Source organism: Pinus tabuliformis, chromosome 7 (assembly GCF_031772625.1).
Source record: "Pinus tabuliformis cultivar Carrire ecotype Pingquan chromosome 7, CPIR1, whole genome shotgun sequence".
Taxonomy (NCBI): domain Eukaryota; kingdom Viridiplantae; phylum Streptophyta; class Pinopsida; order Pinales; family Pinaceae; genus Pinus; species Pinus tabuliformis.
Genome location: NC_142293.1, coordinates 705,628,962 through 705,645,763, shown reverse-complemented (window position 1 = coordinate 705,645,763; position 16,802 = coordinate 705,628,962). Strand labels below are relative to the sequence as shown.

General features: G+C 33.8%; 1 long non-coding RNA gene across 1 annotated transcript; it reads left to right on the top strand.

Moving 5' to 3' along the window:
• The first annotated feature begins 13,094 nt into the window (after positions 1-13,094).
• LOC149249463 (uncharacterized) lies at positions 13,095-13,747 on the top strand. Its single transcript, XR_016265856.1, has 3 exons — positions 13,095-13,160; positions 13,286-13,320; positions 13,436-13,747. It is a non-coding gene; the product is annotated as an uncharacterized LOC149249463 (long non-coding RNA).
• The last annotated feature ends 3,055 nt before the right edge of the window (positions 13,748-16,802 follow it).

The following is a 16,802-nucleotide window of genomic DNA, read 5'->3' as shown; positions in this document are numbered from 1 at the left end:
AGACCATGTCTCTACGCAAAAAGGGGAAGAAAAATATGAGTAGAAGCATGGAGTAATTCTAGTCAAACAAACTGACATGAGGACCTGATTACAAGCATCAAAGTATAAACAATAGGGTGAATTCTGGTGATTGTTTTCCTAGCACTGTCTTCTAATAAAGAATATTCAATTGGTTTTTTTTGCTGAGTTTTTTGAGCCAACACTTTAGAAATTAGACAAGTGGATTTGGAAAGCAGTCATGAATTCTAGTGAAATTCGATGGGAAAGGAGACTTCTCTCTCATCAATTATTTTGAAGCAAAAAACATTATTAATTAATTGATTTTGGCCAGATTAGGACAAATATTTCTTGTTTGGTCAAATTCAGTTCCAGCATTTGAGGCCAAAATTTATTTTGTTTTATCGTGCTTCAATTCTTGCAAGCATTTTGGATTGCAATTGATGATAGAGAAGACTTTTCTAGTTTTGTTGATAGATATATTGACCATGCTTGATTGAAATTTTCCATTCAATTAGTTTATATTGTATGTTGTTCCTGCTCAACATATGTGTTGGTTGAGGAGGACGAAAGGCACAGTGGAGTCAAGGCCGAACAAGGAGAGGTGTTGCTTCTGGTTCGAACATAACATGTAGCTAATAGCTATTGGTCAAAATTAAATGAATATTGCAAAATTTACTTGAAATTTTACTAGTCTCTTAGCTACATACTAGTTCCAAAAGATTAGCAGATAGGAAAGACAAAGATCACTCGATATTTGGGCATTTGCTAGCCACTTTGTATATTGTACAACTTGATTTATTAATTGTTGAGCTTGAATTATTTGAAAAATGGCTCTAATTGTTGGATTAATAGAGTTACTTAACAATATGATACCCTATAATATGGATAATACAATCAAAATCAACAAGGATTTTATCATTGATATTCACAGTTGTTTACAACATGCATAAGAAAAGATAGATTTTTTGCAGCTTGAATCGCACCTACAACAAGTGGAGTTATAGAAAAAATGGCATTATTCCAAACTTGTTTTTGTTCAGAACAATTCCTTTTTTGGGATTCAGAAATATTCTAATTAGCATTAAGAAATTGCAGACAAAATACCTATTTTAGAAGCAGATGTGTAGAAAAATGGAAAAATTCAGCATACACTTCCCAAGCCCATCATTAGACCTTGGGAATAACTTGTTAGCAACAAGCACAGAAAAGGTATTGGATATGATAAGGAGGTTTCCTTTCATATTCCAGATTACTCAAAATCCATTTAGGTTTAGAGTGTTGGATTCCTTTCATGACAACTCACCTTTAGTTGTTCCAGATTCTACTCCTCTTCTACAACAATAACAACAGATTGTAACATGCCAACATTGTGAAAGAATTGGCCATGTGAAAGATCATTGTTTTGATCTTCATCTGTGAAAGCATTGTGGTCAGCATACCCATTCTTCACGCAGATGTTTCAAAAACCAACCTCCTGCAAGAGCAAATATTCATCTTGGATAGATGGCTTCTTGGCAATGGGCTTCAATAGCCAAGAAGTTATTTCACTCATACAACAGAATTTTTTCTCAAATATTGAAAAGTCTTGCAGTTGAGATCTCTTGAACTTCTCACCTTATATCTAACAGGTGGGGGAAGTGATCATCATCTACAAGCTTCAAAGCCACATCAAGCGAGCCTAAGCCATAACCTGCCATACCACATTCAGAGTTGTGGCCAGAGATAAAAATGCCCTGAGCATCAATTTAGTTGATGGTCAACCTTAAACCATATATGCGTGGTTGAGACATGTCTTCAAAGAATTGGGGAAACTTCATCTAGCAGAATATTTCAGCTTCTTTCCAATTTGGAAGAGATCCAGGAATTGCATTAAGCATTCTAGAGTTGGTGGTCATCCTTAAACCATCACAGGTTGAGACCTCCCTTCTCAGGTTGAGGTTCTCCCTTTTTATGTGGGATGATACCTAACTTTCAAGGTTGTAGGTTTCCCTCTTCAAAATATGAGGAACACTTCCTCTAGCAGAAGACCTTAGCTTCATGCTAGATTTTGAAGAGTTTCGGGAATTGCACTAAGAATTCTAGTGTTGGTGGTCATCCTTAAACCAGCCCCCTTATACCAACATTTAGAGAGCACATTAATCCTATTGATGCCATTCATTTTTTCACATTTTGTATTACAACTCTCTTCTTAGACTCATACATACCACTTCGAATTTGTCATGCTAGGTAGTAACTCCACGAATTCAATTCATATTATTCCTTCAGGTTGGTCTTTATTATATACATGAGGGAGACTATTCACTTCATCCCCCGATGACTGTTCATATTTCTTATTATTTATTTACATCAATTATATTTATTCAACCAATCCTGATGATTAGGTGTCAACATTCACCCCCTTAATCTGAAGGGATGTTAGTGAGTCCAAGCATTATTTTGAATCTTTCAAGCTTTTCTCTTCCAAGCGCTTTGGTGAAGATGTCTACAATTTACTCATTAGTGGAACAATGACGGAGATGGATTGTTTTGGCCTCAACATGATGTCGAATCAGATGATATTTAGTATTGATGTGCTTTGTTCAATCATGGAACTTTGGGTTCTTGGCCAACTTTATTGCAGAGGTATTGTCAATCATGAGTGGAGTTGATTGTTCTTGTTTTACCTGCAAATCTTCAAGAATTTTCCCAAGCCACACAATTTCTTTTGTCGCCTTAGCTGCTGCCACTTATTCTGCTTCTTTTGTGGAATCTACTGGGACTATTTTTTTGCATGATCTCCAAGAGACAACTTCTGATCTGAGACTCATAGCATATCCTGAAGTAGATACCCCAGTTTCTTTGTCTCCATCGAATCAGAGTATCCAATCAAGCTGAAGTCGTCCACTTGTGTATACTTGATTCCAAAGTCTTGAGTTCCCTTCAAGTACCTTAGAACACTTTTTGCAGCAGACCAATGTCCTTTACAAGGCTTTTGCATAAACTTGGAGAGGATTCCAACAGCGAACGAAATGTCTAGTTTGTAGTAGTTAGGTTGTTGAGACTTCCTACAAGCTGTCTATACTTTGTTGCATCCTCAAATTCTTTTCCTTCAATAGATGTGAGATTTAAGTTTTGTTCCATTGGAGTAGTAAGAGGATTGCATTCTGTCATGCCAAACCTGTTCAATAAATCTCCAATGTATTTCTTTTGAGAAAGAAATATGGACTTCGGATGTTGAGTTACTTCAATACCAAGATAGTAATGAACATAGCCAAAATCAGTCATTTCAAAACTTTTCCCCAGTTCCTTCTTTACAGATGCATTGTAGCTTTCATTGTTCCCTGTCATCAAAAGATCATCTACATATACCACAAGATATACAACTATTTTTCCAACTTTCTTGAAAAATAAAGTTGCATCGTCAAGATCATAATGTTTGAAATTGAGTTTTAGAAGATGCTCAGTTAGTTTTTCATACTAGGCTCGTCTTGCTTGTTTGAGGCCATACAAGGATTTCACAAGTTTGTATACTTTTTGTTCATTTCCTTTCACAATGAATCCTTTAGGCTGGGACATAAAAACATTCTCTTTTAGATCTCCATTTAGGAAAGCAGTTTTTACATCCATTTGATGGACTTTCCAACCGTTTTGAGCTGCTAAGGCAAAGTGTGTCTGGATGGTAGCCATTTTGATGTGGGGACAAAAGTCTCCTCATAATCGACCCCTTCCTTCTATGAAATATCTTTTACCACAAGCCTGGCTTTGTGCTTGTCAAGTGAGCCATCAGCTTTATACTTGTTCTTGTAGACCCACTTGCAGTCAATTGGTTTGGTTCCTAATGGAGGATCAACCAGCTTCCAAGTGCCATTCTTTATGATAGCATCATACTCCTTTTCCATCACTTCTTTCCATTCATCATGACAAGCAGCTTCTTTGAAGGAAGTTGGTTCAAAATCTGTAGACAAGTTCAATTCACAATCATAAGAAACATTCATATCAATAGGTGAATTAGAGTCATCTACATCACCTCCATTTTTCCAATTTGAATTTCTAGTTCCTGTATTTCCAACCTCATCAGGATGAACACTTTCAAGTGTCTTCATCAACCACTTTGGAGGAACTTTCTCAGATGGTCCAGGCTGTTCCATTGATTGAGTCGGGACTGAATCAAGATTGAGTCTCCCAATTCTGTCAATCACATCACTTAAAGCATCATCTGTTGTTGGAGTTCGATGCGGGGGAGAGAGTGCTTCAGAAGAAGATTCGACATGTTTTTCTAGTATAGGAATCCCCCCTTCAAGATGTGGAATCTGATTATCAAATTCTTGAAATGATTTTTCATTTGTGAACCTATCCAAGTGATCAAGTTGCCGCTCAACAACATTGTCAGTTTTGGATGATTTAAGAAAGATGACATCTCTAGATAAAAAAAAGTTTTTATTGACTTCATCATAGAGACGGTATGCTTTGGAGGTGTTTGAATACCGCAGGAAGATACACTTACGACTTCTTGTACAAAGTTTGTTTCTATGTACCTTTGGTATCAAGGCATAATAGGTGGAACCAAAGACCTTGAGATGCTTTACCGAAGGAATGTGCCCATACCACATTTCATAGGGAGTCTTGCTTTTTATAGCATTAGATGGACATCTATTCTTTATATATGCAACACATAGAACAGCATTAGCCCAAAACATTATTTTTACATTTTTGAAGAAGAGCATGGAACGTACCATATTTAAGATTGTCCCATTCATTCTTTCAGCTACACCATTCTGTTGGGTATTATAAGGTATAGTACTTTGATGTTTGATCCCATGATGGCAAAGATAGTTTTAAAATTCATTTGATGTGTATTCTTTTCCGTTATCAGTGTGAATAGACCCAATATGATATTTTGCATCATTTTCAATCCATTTATGAAAGTTCTTGAATGTTTGAAAATCATTAGATTTGTTCTCCAATAAATAAACCCAACACATTCTGGTGTAGTCATCAATAAATGTCATCATACATTTATTTCCATTTGCAAAAGGAACAGGCATTAGACCACATAAATCTGAATGAATGAGTTCAAGTTTTCTATGTGCTCTTGAATGTGAATCATGAAAAGACTGTTTGCTATGCTTTCCTAGAATGCAAGCATCACATTGCTTAAATTTCCTAGGAATTGTAGGCAAACCAACAACACCATTTTTCTTCAACAAGCAGAGGTTGTCATAGTTCAAATGTCCAAATCTAGCATGCCATAATAAACTTGATGGAAGTGTACCTTCTTCATAATGAAAATTGTATGAGAAATGTTGTGCACGAGCAGAGGTACTTTGCAGCTTGAGAAGCCCTTCTTCTTCTATTACCCTCATGACAAGTGAGTGGTCAAATGCTTTTCTCACCTCAAGCTTTCCATCAAACATATGAATGGAGTGACCTTGTTGGCGGAAGTGGACCAAGGAAAACAAGTTTCTCTTCAGCTGTGGGAGATATAGAACATGATGCAGAAGAAAGTCTAGGAGACTAGGAAATTTAAGCCGGATTGTGCCAAGCCCTGATGGCTTGATTTTTGATTGGTTTGCAAAGTATATTGCTCCATCAACATTGTCAGTAAATTCTTCAAAAAAATCTTTTCTATGAGTCATGTGGCAAGTTGCTCTTGAATTAAGCAATCAATAATTTTTCCAAGAAGCAAGTGAAGCATTAAATAAATGTTCATTTACTCCAATATTACATTGTGCCACCACATAATGAGCAGATTCAAGTGCTTTACCTTTTTCTATGTCATTAGTTTTACCTTTGGGTTGACTTCTTTGCTGCTCAATTTTCTCCTTGAGATTATCTGCCCCCCCTGCCTCTGAAGTATCTTTCTCTTCCTCTTTGACCACCTCTTCCTCTGGAAGAATCTTGAGCAGGATTCTTTTCTTTATGAGAAAGGCACACAACCTCTTCAAAATATTCAGGGGTTGTCTTCTTTCCAAAAGCTTTCTCCCTTTCAACAAATTCTTTCACAAGAGAGTCAAAGGTAATATCTTTGAGATTTCCATTTGCTTGCAATGACTCAAGATAATTGGAGTAAGTAGGATAAAGTACCTTGAGAAAAGCGATAAGAGGAATATCCAATTCGATGTTAGTGACTTTGATATCATGCATTATAGAATTTACTTCGGATGCAAGAGCAAGAGGATCATTATTTTGCAATTCAAGAGTGAAGAGTTTAATCATGAGTTGAACAACTTCAAGTGCAGAATGTGAGTCATAGAGTTCTTTCATCTTTTGTAAGGCTTCAAAAGAAGTTGAAAATGGTGAAATATGGTGACTCACCTCTTCATTTACAGATGTTGCGATTAATGCATAAGCTTTGCTGTTCTTATTTTCCCAAATGACGAGCTCTTTGTCTGAGGTAGGCTATTCTGGCTCTTTGTCTCTGTCTCCAATACACACTTCTTTCCACAACTCATTGAAAATGAGGGTGTGTTTTATCATCTGGGACCACTCAGGATAGTTCTCCTTTCCAGTGAGAACTATTCCCACAATGGATATCATTGAATGCATTGTAAAATCTGAGTACTGTAAGAAAATACTTCAGGCAATATACTATAAAAAATTGTACTTCTGGCAGCAAACTTTGTTTAACTTTGAAAAAAAAAATAATGAGGGATATGGAGGCCAGCACATGTATCAAAAAAATGATGTATTATAAAACACAACAATATTAAAACAAGAGTATAGTGTGTAGCCAAACGCAGTGTATGGTGGTATGTGGGAGCGCAACTTATTTACATGGAGCAAATTGGGTCATTGAATGTTGGAGCAGATTTACCACAGCTAGCACCACAGTCCAACAGCATGGTATAGATACCTGAATGGAGAAGATTTAATGGTGGGAGGGTGTATTCAACCGACCACACCAACAAATCAGTCAACTCGATTTGATTGTTCCTCTGATCGGTGAGGAATTTAGAAAAGAACGGATCAGTGTTGTGATGTGCCACCAGCACCGACCCCTACCGTTTTTAAATGTCGATGAAAGACAGCTTAGCTTCAGACATTTTCCTGGCCATTGTGTAGTAGGGAGAGGACTTGTGCATGTGAGTTTTGATGCATTGGGGAGGAGGACTATTGAATGTTGAATAGTTTTACATTAAAAAAATCGAAACGGTGAGAGGTGTGGGGGTTGTATGCAATTTCAACGGAGTTGAAAACCAGGAGTGGAGAGGGTTGAGAGTGCTATGGGAGAATGGTGGTATACAGTGGGTTATAATCCACAATGGATAGTGAAATTATAATGCTTATGGAGGAGGAAATAATATATAATTGGGGAAGATCGATGCAATATCACTAATCAATGCCTCAACTGATGCACACCTAATTTGATGCATTTCAATGCTCCAGCCACAATAATGGCACCAAGCACAGGCACAACGAATAGCTCATTATTCAATTACAACCACCATTATCATTAACATGGAATTTAATTATTGAAACTGACAGATAGCCCTGGGGGCAGTGTAATACCAGACTTCCGTTGTCAAACCTCACGCTGTAATGAAACGCTGACAGCATTGTAGGAACGCTGGAAATGGAACGCTGACAACACTGTAGGAGTAGGTATTTAATGGTAATACCAAGCATTACCCATATTATCATGTAGAGACTAGACCCAGATTATCACATAGAGAAGAATGAGAAGGATATGGCAGAAGGGAGTTACAATGACAGATTGAGGCCAAAAATGGTGTTGGCTCTCATACCATGTCAGGCCAGGTAGTAACTCCATGAATTCAATTCATATTATTCCTTCATTTTGGTCTTTATTATATACATAAGGGAGACTGTTCACTTCATCTCCTGATGATTGTTCATATTTCTTATTATTTATTTACATCAATTATATTTATTCACCCAATCTTGATGATTAGGTGTCAACGGGATTAAGGGGGGGAATTTTGGACACCTAATCCTCTATGGCTTGGTGTACAATGTGAACATACACCAGAGTCAAAGAGATCATTCAAAATATGAATCCAAGGGTCACACAAATGTACTATAAATTTATATCATGTCAATAATAATCCATTCAATTTTTATCTTTCATATAAATTGTTTACATTCCATGTGAGTTTAACAAAAATGATTTTTCCAGTAGTTTTCTTAAATGGAAACTATTTCAGTAACATAAGATTATAGCGTACATCATTAACATAAGATCATAGTCTTGATTTTCATAATACCTTGTCTAACTAAAGGATCTTGTAAATGGAAACTTATAAAAGTAGGTTGTCTATGCCATACTTTGTAAATAGAAACTTATAAAAGATGGTTGGTTGTGCTAGACTTTGAATACATCTACATCAGAAGACAAAAAAAATACTAATGCGGAAAGAATAAAATCAACGAGGCATAACAAATATGGGAAAGAATCTCCAGCCATTCATACCCCTCAATTGAGAAGAAGGGGATGTTGGATGGTCTCTTAGAAGGAATGATCAACTTTCAATATATACTATCATTTTTTTCTTGTAGTTCTATCAATTTGATAGAATTCTCCTACTAACTCCTTCTATACCACCATATGTAGCATACATTAGTCAAATTATGTTTAACCTTGTGTCAGCTTCATGCCATGATTGATGAAGTGGTGAGTGCACATACAATACATGAAGTATACTGGGAGCAACAACCCCCTTTTGTTTGAACTTGCAACACATCAACATAGTGGATACTCACTTCTCGGTGTATAAGGTCCTTCATAGGTAGATATTGACAATGATTTCGAATGGATTATGGAAGGTCCTCATTCCATTCCATGTCAAGGGGATGATATGTTATGGTGAGACCAAAATTGTCTACATTCTTAGCTAGTTTATTTCCTTTTCTATAGACATGGGAGAGGAGGGGAGCTATGATTTTTTCCAATAGGCTTGTACTATTACCTATTTGAGCTTCCTACCTCCAAATCTTAAAGACTTTGGAAGGATTTGATCCACATTAGATTCTGTGAAAGATATCGATAATTGTTCTAGAATCTCCTTCAATAACGGACTTGGGAAATTGTTTTTGGATATAAATTAACAGGCCTTGCTCTAGTACCCATCTTTCAACAACATTTTTAGTGTTGAAGCCTATGGAAACCACATAAAACATGCATAAATACCTTTGACTCCATTAAAACATATACGAAACCACATAAAAAAAAAAATAGAGACAATGAAAAGGGTCTCTATTGGTGTAGAGAACATTCATCCTCACATAAATTTCAAGGGAAAAAAACTAGAACAAGCTTGAAGGCTACAATGGTGTACAAGAAAATTATTAATTAGATCCTATAAAAATAGAAATGAGTGAATTTGGATTACCTCTAGTTCCCATTGCATTCAACTGCGTGGAGGAGAAATTCTTGAATAGGCGGAAGCAACAAGAGGAAAAAAATGTCTATTAGTCATAAGGAACACTTGTACAAGAGAAAAGGTCGAGGTTCAAAACCTCCTTTCTTTCTCCATAAAGAAAAGCCTCTACAGTAATGAAGAGAGAAACAAGGAAAAATGAATATAGAAAAGGAAAGAAACACTAGTTGTATTGCATTCATTTACGCATGATCGTTGCATTATCTCAAGAAATGAAACAAAAACCAAAAGCGTGTCAGGACCCAAAGTTCTTATGTTCCATGTGAGCTTAAGTATATGAGTAGTATAGGTACAATGTTTATGAACAATTATGTATCATATTTCCAAGAGTTCATTTTCCACCAAAAATTGAATTTAGAGCACACATATATCAATCGCCTTTGATAAAATTAAGTGCATGTGTATGTATTAATCTATTTGGTAGGATTTGGTGGGGGGGTGATGCAAAACCAGAAAGTATATAACATATATCAATAAACCAACTTTATATGAACTATTTGAGGCCACAATGAAAGAAGTGAGACTTTGAAATGCTTATAATAAAAGTAGAGTTCATTGCAAAGGGGTTAAGTCTAACTAGTGCATTCAGGAATTCAAAGGAAAATATGGTTAATGTTTAAATTATATCATATAGATATGCTTCTCGATGGTGAAGATATATTATTGAAATATAATTATGCTAATAATGATTTTTTTAAAAGTGTTATTGATGTACATTAAAATCTAATCTATATATTGCTTCATATACCATTATCACTCCAAGAACTAATCATAACACATAATTGTCAAGAAGGGTAAATCAACCAAAATATTTAATTGTTAAACTAGATTTATACATTACATAAACTTTCCTTAAGGCCACATCAATTAAAAAGAGTTTTAAAAATAATGAACAATTTAGAGGAGAAAAACACAAAAAATGAAAACAAAAATCCTTGCCTACCATATAACCCATTCTAGCTATACTCTCCAAATGACCAATTATTGATTGGTTATAACTATTGAAATATGAAAAGGATTTCATAAATGGTTAGTGTTCCAATATAGTCCTTTGCATGATATACATAGCCATTGCATGTAGCAAAGTTTCCATTCACAGTGAAAAGCCTTGGTTGCATATTATCTCTTGTCTGGAACCCATACCTTTTGCACAAAACCCTTGTATATTTCTCCAAAACTTGATCGTTCCCTAATGCCAATATTTTCTTTATTTAATTATATCATTTATATACAATAGTTAACCCATTTAAAATGCTAAATTTTCTTAAAACCTTGGTTGTATAGATAGCCTGGTACACAACCCCGATATTTCTCACACTACCCTTTGCATTTATCCAAAAATAGGTCCTTCTCTCTTGCCAATATTTTTTTTATTTAATTATAATCATTCATATATATATCTTGAGATTAATATTAATATTAATATTAGTTAATCAATTTAAATGACAATTTTTTTTTGAAGATATTAAAACTTTAGTTGCATAAAGTGCTTTGTACTTCATGTAAAATTCCTTTTGCTTAATGCCAATATTTTCCTTATTTTTTTATTATTTAATAAATTAATTCATATAGATAAAATTGTTAATTATGTTTATAATAGGTGTGTTTATTTTGAATTTGAGCACTCAATATTTTAATTTAATTATTGACAGTTGTGATAAGAAATTTTAGGTCTATAGGCATGCTTATTTTGAAATAGATCTTCCAAAATTTCAATTTAATTATAAAAATTTATCAAATGGAATGTAGGAATTTTTCCTTCACTGAATATTCTTAATAGTAGTCACATATCAAAGATTTACAATTTATCTTCAAAGTAGTGATGCCTTTTATGGTATTTTAATTAAATTGATTAATTTAAAAATATGTCATATGAACATGAGCTATAGTTTTTTGGGCATGTGCTATTAGTAATTGGCACATGATATTGGAACAAAGCCTATTTACAAATCAAATTTCCATGGAAAAGTGGATGTGAATTTTCATGTTTAATAACCTTGTTACATGATTTTTAAATGTATATATGTTTAAATCATATATCAATTTTTTTTAATAATGATAATAATAATAAAGCTATAATTTATTTAATTTTTATGTTATTTTGAAATAACTCTTTCAAATTTTTAATTTAATTATAAAAAATTATTTGATAGGTGGTAAGGATTTAATCTCCATAGAATATTCTTGAATATTCTTAGTAATATTCACAGATTAAATGTTGATATTTGTCTCCAAAATAATTATGCCATTTTTCTCTTTTAATTAAATTTATTAATTAAGAAAATTGTCTTATGAAGGTGTGTCATACGAACATGTCTTATGTTTCTTTGGGAATGTGGTATCAGTATGTCATAGTATTGGAACAAATCCTAACAGTAAATTAAGAACCTCCATGCTAAAGTGAGAATGAATCTCCATGATTTATAATATTATTATATGTTTTTTCAAATGTATATTTAAATGATTGACTAATTCTTTTTAGAATAATTAATAATTTAAAATAAATTTAGAATTTAGTTTATTTTCATGTCTTTTAAATCTTAACAATATAGCATGTATTTTGAATAAGTATTTTAATGCTTATCAACTATTTGATTTACATAATTACGGTAGCTATTAACACAATATTTATTGACTTTTATAATTATTAATTTTTTTTGTTTTTGGAAAAATCTGTGAACAGTTTTATGAAACCAACGTTTGGGACTAGCTTAGTGCGTCCATCATGAGGGCAATGTGATTTGGATTTTGAAAAGAGAGAGCCTGAAATTATGGAGCTATTAATAGTTAATTGAAAAAATATTTGATGTCTTCTTTTATTAAAATAAAAGAAGACATCAAATAAATTGTTCTATTAAAATATTTGTAACAGGCACAACCACACCACAACAGAAAATTAAAAAATTACTAACCAATTAATCCAAGAGATTAAACATAACCTTAATTTTTCAATAAGATCATCCAATTATTTCTTTCGAGTAGTACAGAAAATTAAAAAATTACTAACCAATTAATCCAAGAGATTAAACATAACCTTAATTTTTCTATAAGATCATCCAATTATTTCTTTCGAGTAGTTTATGATAGTATGGACTATGATATCATGAACTTAGCTCGGTGCCTTGGTTAATATTTCAGTGAATGTGTAGTCAAACTCTTTCTTTCTCTTACACTAGCTTAGTACTTTTGCATTTACCTTATTGGAATGTGGCATACATATTTGTTTTCATTAAGTCTGATACTCCTCCCTTAAGGTTATACTAGACCATTAATAGTTTCCCAACCTTTCTATGATATCGTATGAATATACCTTCTATAAGTTGGCTACATTATCAAACTTGAATTATTTATTTTTCACAAGGTCCATTGGAAGTCTCTCGCCTTCTCCACCATACTTGTTACATTAACTTCTCACTGAGCACATTGAACACCTGGCCCTCAAATTTTCCCTTTGATTGCCACTCGATGATCAGATGACTTAGAATTCAACTAGGAAGTTAAGGGTAATCACTCTTCATCGGGATGCTAGTTTGGTTAGTATGTTGTTGTTGTGAAGGGTTTCACAGCGTTCGCAACTAGGTCTATCACTGTTAGGGTATCAAGCTAATTTCCCCAATGCATGGTCACAGCAATGTTCAAAAGGTTATGCATGAGTCTATTTCTCATTTCCTTTTAGTTTTCTCTACAGTTTAGATGATGAATTCACTACTTTTTTGCAGGTATCGATGAAATTCCACTTGTCTTCTGGTTTCTTAGCGAAAATGAGTGGTGGCCATCACACCGGTAGATAACCCCCTTTTCCTTAAGTTTTTTTTTTCGCTTTTTGGTTTCTTAAGTTTTTTTTTGCTTTTTGGTTTCAGAAAAAATAGATGTTCGTTTAATCTCACTAACAAGAATGTTTTATCAAGGTGTCGGTGAAGGGCGTTCTCACATTCTTCAATAGGTATTCTCCTATGCCCATCCTTCTCCTAATTAGATCATTGGTTTTCCTTTTTTCTTTCCTTGGTCGAAATGAGGGTATGTCTGACCCCAATTTTTTTTTCCTCCTCTTGTTTAAGTGGGTTACGATGCCTTATCCTCATGGCTCATCAGGGTATGTATTCCTTCCAGCCATTGATGGACTTACTTTAGTTCACCTTTCTTCTAGGTTCTACTAAACCCTAGGTTTGGCGGGAAAATTTCTTTTCTCTTTCCCGACCTTAATTTTGAGTTCATGGGTGTCATATTATGCTAAAGAATCTTTGTTGCATAGCAGCGTTTGCTTCATCCAAACAAGCATTTGAATCAATTTGCGGTTATTATGTTCACGTAAAGATTGGTCGTGAATCCTGTGTAGATGTCTTACAATGAACTTAACATTTATTGTATATTGGGAATTATGGATTTTTCCCTTATTTTTTATTTTATATATATATATATTTTAAAAAATATAGAGAAGTACCGGTTTCCATATTAGATTTGTCTCTTATAGAATGAATTCAGGGCCTACTTGGTATGCATTAATTACTGCCTTGTTCACCCCTTATATGAATAGTTGGTTGTGAAATAATTAAGGTAGTTGTCATTTTATCTCTTATCTTGCTCCATGTTTCGTTTTCGAGTGCATATGCTTTTACATAAATAAGTGATGTTTATTTCTGGGATCTGATTTTTCCAGTGGTTAATTTCTTGTTAGATTTTTCACAACAATGTACAGTATATTTTATTTAGTACTTAATGTGGCGGATAAAGAAGTGGACCTGTAGTTTTGGGGCCTTCTCTCTGCCCATGTGGTATAAGCTTATGTAGTCTACCAGGTTCTACATTACTCCTAGAATGAATTTCTAAATTTCTTCTCATCGGGTTTAAATAGAATCCAGTTATGATTCTATTAGTTAACAATATTCCCAAAAATTAACTATATTTATTGAATTTACTGGATTCCTTGCCAGATTTGGGTTTTACGTATTTATAGGACTATGTCATCCTATCATTTTCTATTCAAATTTAGAGAAGATTAGAAGATATAATTTAATAATTATAAGAATGTAGGTACTCTCTTTCATTTTTACTACTTTTGGCATCATTTCTTTCTTTAATAGAAACATAATGGTAAATCTAATAAAAATGAATATGAAAATATCTATAGAGGTCTTACGTTTTTCTTTCTGTAGTCACCTATATACATCCACAACAAAATCTTCATCCTTCAACATTTAAGAAATAGTAAAATTTCTGTCACAACATTTAAGAAATAGTAACACATGCTTAACAATTAAAGTGTACTTATCTTCCTCAATTAATTTAACGAGGAAAATGAAACTAGGAAAAAGATGCTACCACCCAGCCTATGATACTAGAAATTGCATTGAGGTCTCTCTTCAAGCCTTTTTAGTTTCTAGAGAAGTTAGAGAAAATAATATTTTATTTGGCCTCAAGACCTTCAGTCTTGTCTAGAACATTTCTCGAGGGTTTCCAATGGCTCGTGTCCATCTCAATAATACCCCTCAGTAGTACACTTTCTCACCTTAACAATTTCTTATCAAGGTTTTTTCTCCTCTCCTTTGTCGCCTCAGGCTTTTCTCTCTCTCTCTTCTGCGACTCATATTTTTCCCAAAGTTGAGATGTTTTAATCTCTAAGGGAGGAGGAAGTAACTATAACAACTACCTAGAAATTGAAGATTTCCTCTTTAGGGTATTTTCTCATAATTTCCATGAATTACCATAACATTAACAAGAAAGAAAAAATGAAATAAACTTTTATATCAATGCTTATTTTACTATAATTTCACCCAATCTAGAATTACCTAGTCTTGCATAGTAAAAAGAAAAAGACACATATTTACATGACCAGAGGGTGTTACATATTCCCCCACTTCCATGTATCACCATCCTTGGTGTTCATTCTTTCCTTTGCAATGGGCCAAGGTATGATTCTCGCATAAAGCTTTCATCTTCTTAGGTGGCCACGTCCAGGCTAAATTACCTCCACTACACTTTAACTTGTGTGAAAGCTTTCCTCCATAACATTGTTTATCTTCGATCAAGAATACGTAGAGGATTTACTGAGATTTATAATCCTCTCCTACGTTTTTCACATCATAAAAATGCCATCAACTTATATTGGTGTTTGATAAGCATTATTAATTAAAAAAAGAACATTATTTATTAATTCCTTACATGCACATCCTTCAAGTTAATAATATGTTTAAAGTCATACACATATTTCTTTAACAAAGAGACATGAAATACATTATGGACTCGCATATGGCTAGGTAAAGCAAGTTGGTATGCAACAGTGTTATGAAACTAGCTCACAAAATGATAGAAAAGATAGATCAACGCCTTAGAAATAAGCCTCTTTGAGGGGGAAACCTCCTTTACACTACACAAATGAACAATTCTTGGATGATACCAATGACAAGACCTCCTTTCAATATATAGGAGTCTAAGGGGTCATAATATAATCAGAGCTGACAGAACAATAATAATGTAAGGGCATAATAATAACAATAGTGGGCTTCTATGGGGCACACTAATAACAATATGGGGACTACATGGATACAAAAATATAATAAGGGGGCTATACTAATAACAATAAGGTTTTACACTAGTAGTATAGGGGCCTAACAAATAGGTCCAACTCTTTCCAGAATTTAGATGGCTCCACAATATCAAGGGGCCAATTTTTCACATCCCCTCCACTACAAAGTGATCTTCTTGGGTTTCACTGAAACATATACATGGTCCCCTAACTAAAATTATGCATAATTTATTTTCTTATATGTGTATGCTTTCTTCCTACATTTTTCATCTTCCAAGTTCTATTGGACATTTTTCACATATAATTCCACATCTGCTAGCATATCAAGTCCTAGCAGTAACTTATCTTTCAGGTTTTTCCAATTAACTGGTGTTATGCAACTTCTCCCATATAAGAATTATAAAGGACTCATCTTTAATTATTCATGATAACTGTTGTTATATGCAATTTTCACTAGATGAATGTACTCTTCCTCTAATACCTGGTTTACCTACTCAGTCTAGCCATTCATCAATGGGTGATATACCATACTAAATTCAACCTGTGTGTTAGCACTGTATTTCTTAAGACTATGAAAGAAATTCAAAGGTAACCACAAAATTAATTTCAAGTCTAGAAGCTAGCCCTCCTAATTTAGAGAGGGATCTCTCTGTTAGATTTAGCTTTGTTTTCATTCTCAATTTTAGGCTAGATGTGAAAGTTCAAGGTTTGGTTTTTTAAATGATTGTTTGGTTGTTTGGTTGATAATGTAAGAAGGGACCATTGGAAAATCGAGTTAATTTGCTTTAGGTGGATCCTTTCAATAGTTGTAGATGAGTTTAACAAGGAAAGGTAGGCAGATTAATTGGATCTTATATGCTTGATGAGATGGGAAAGAAGAAATGACTAAGTATCCATTAAAA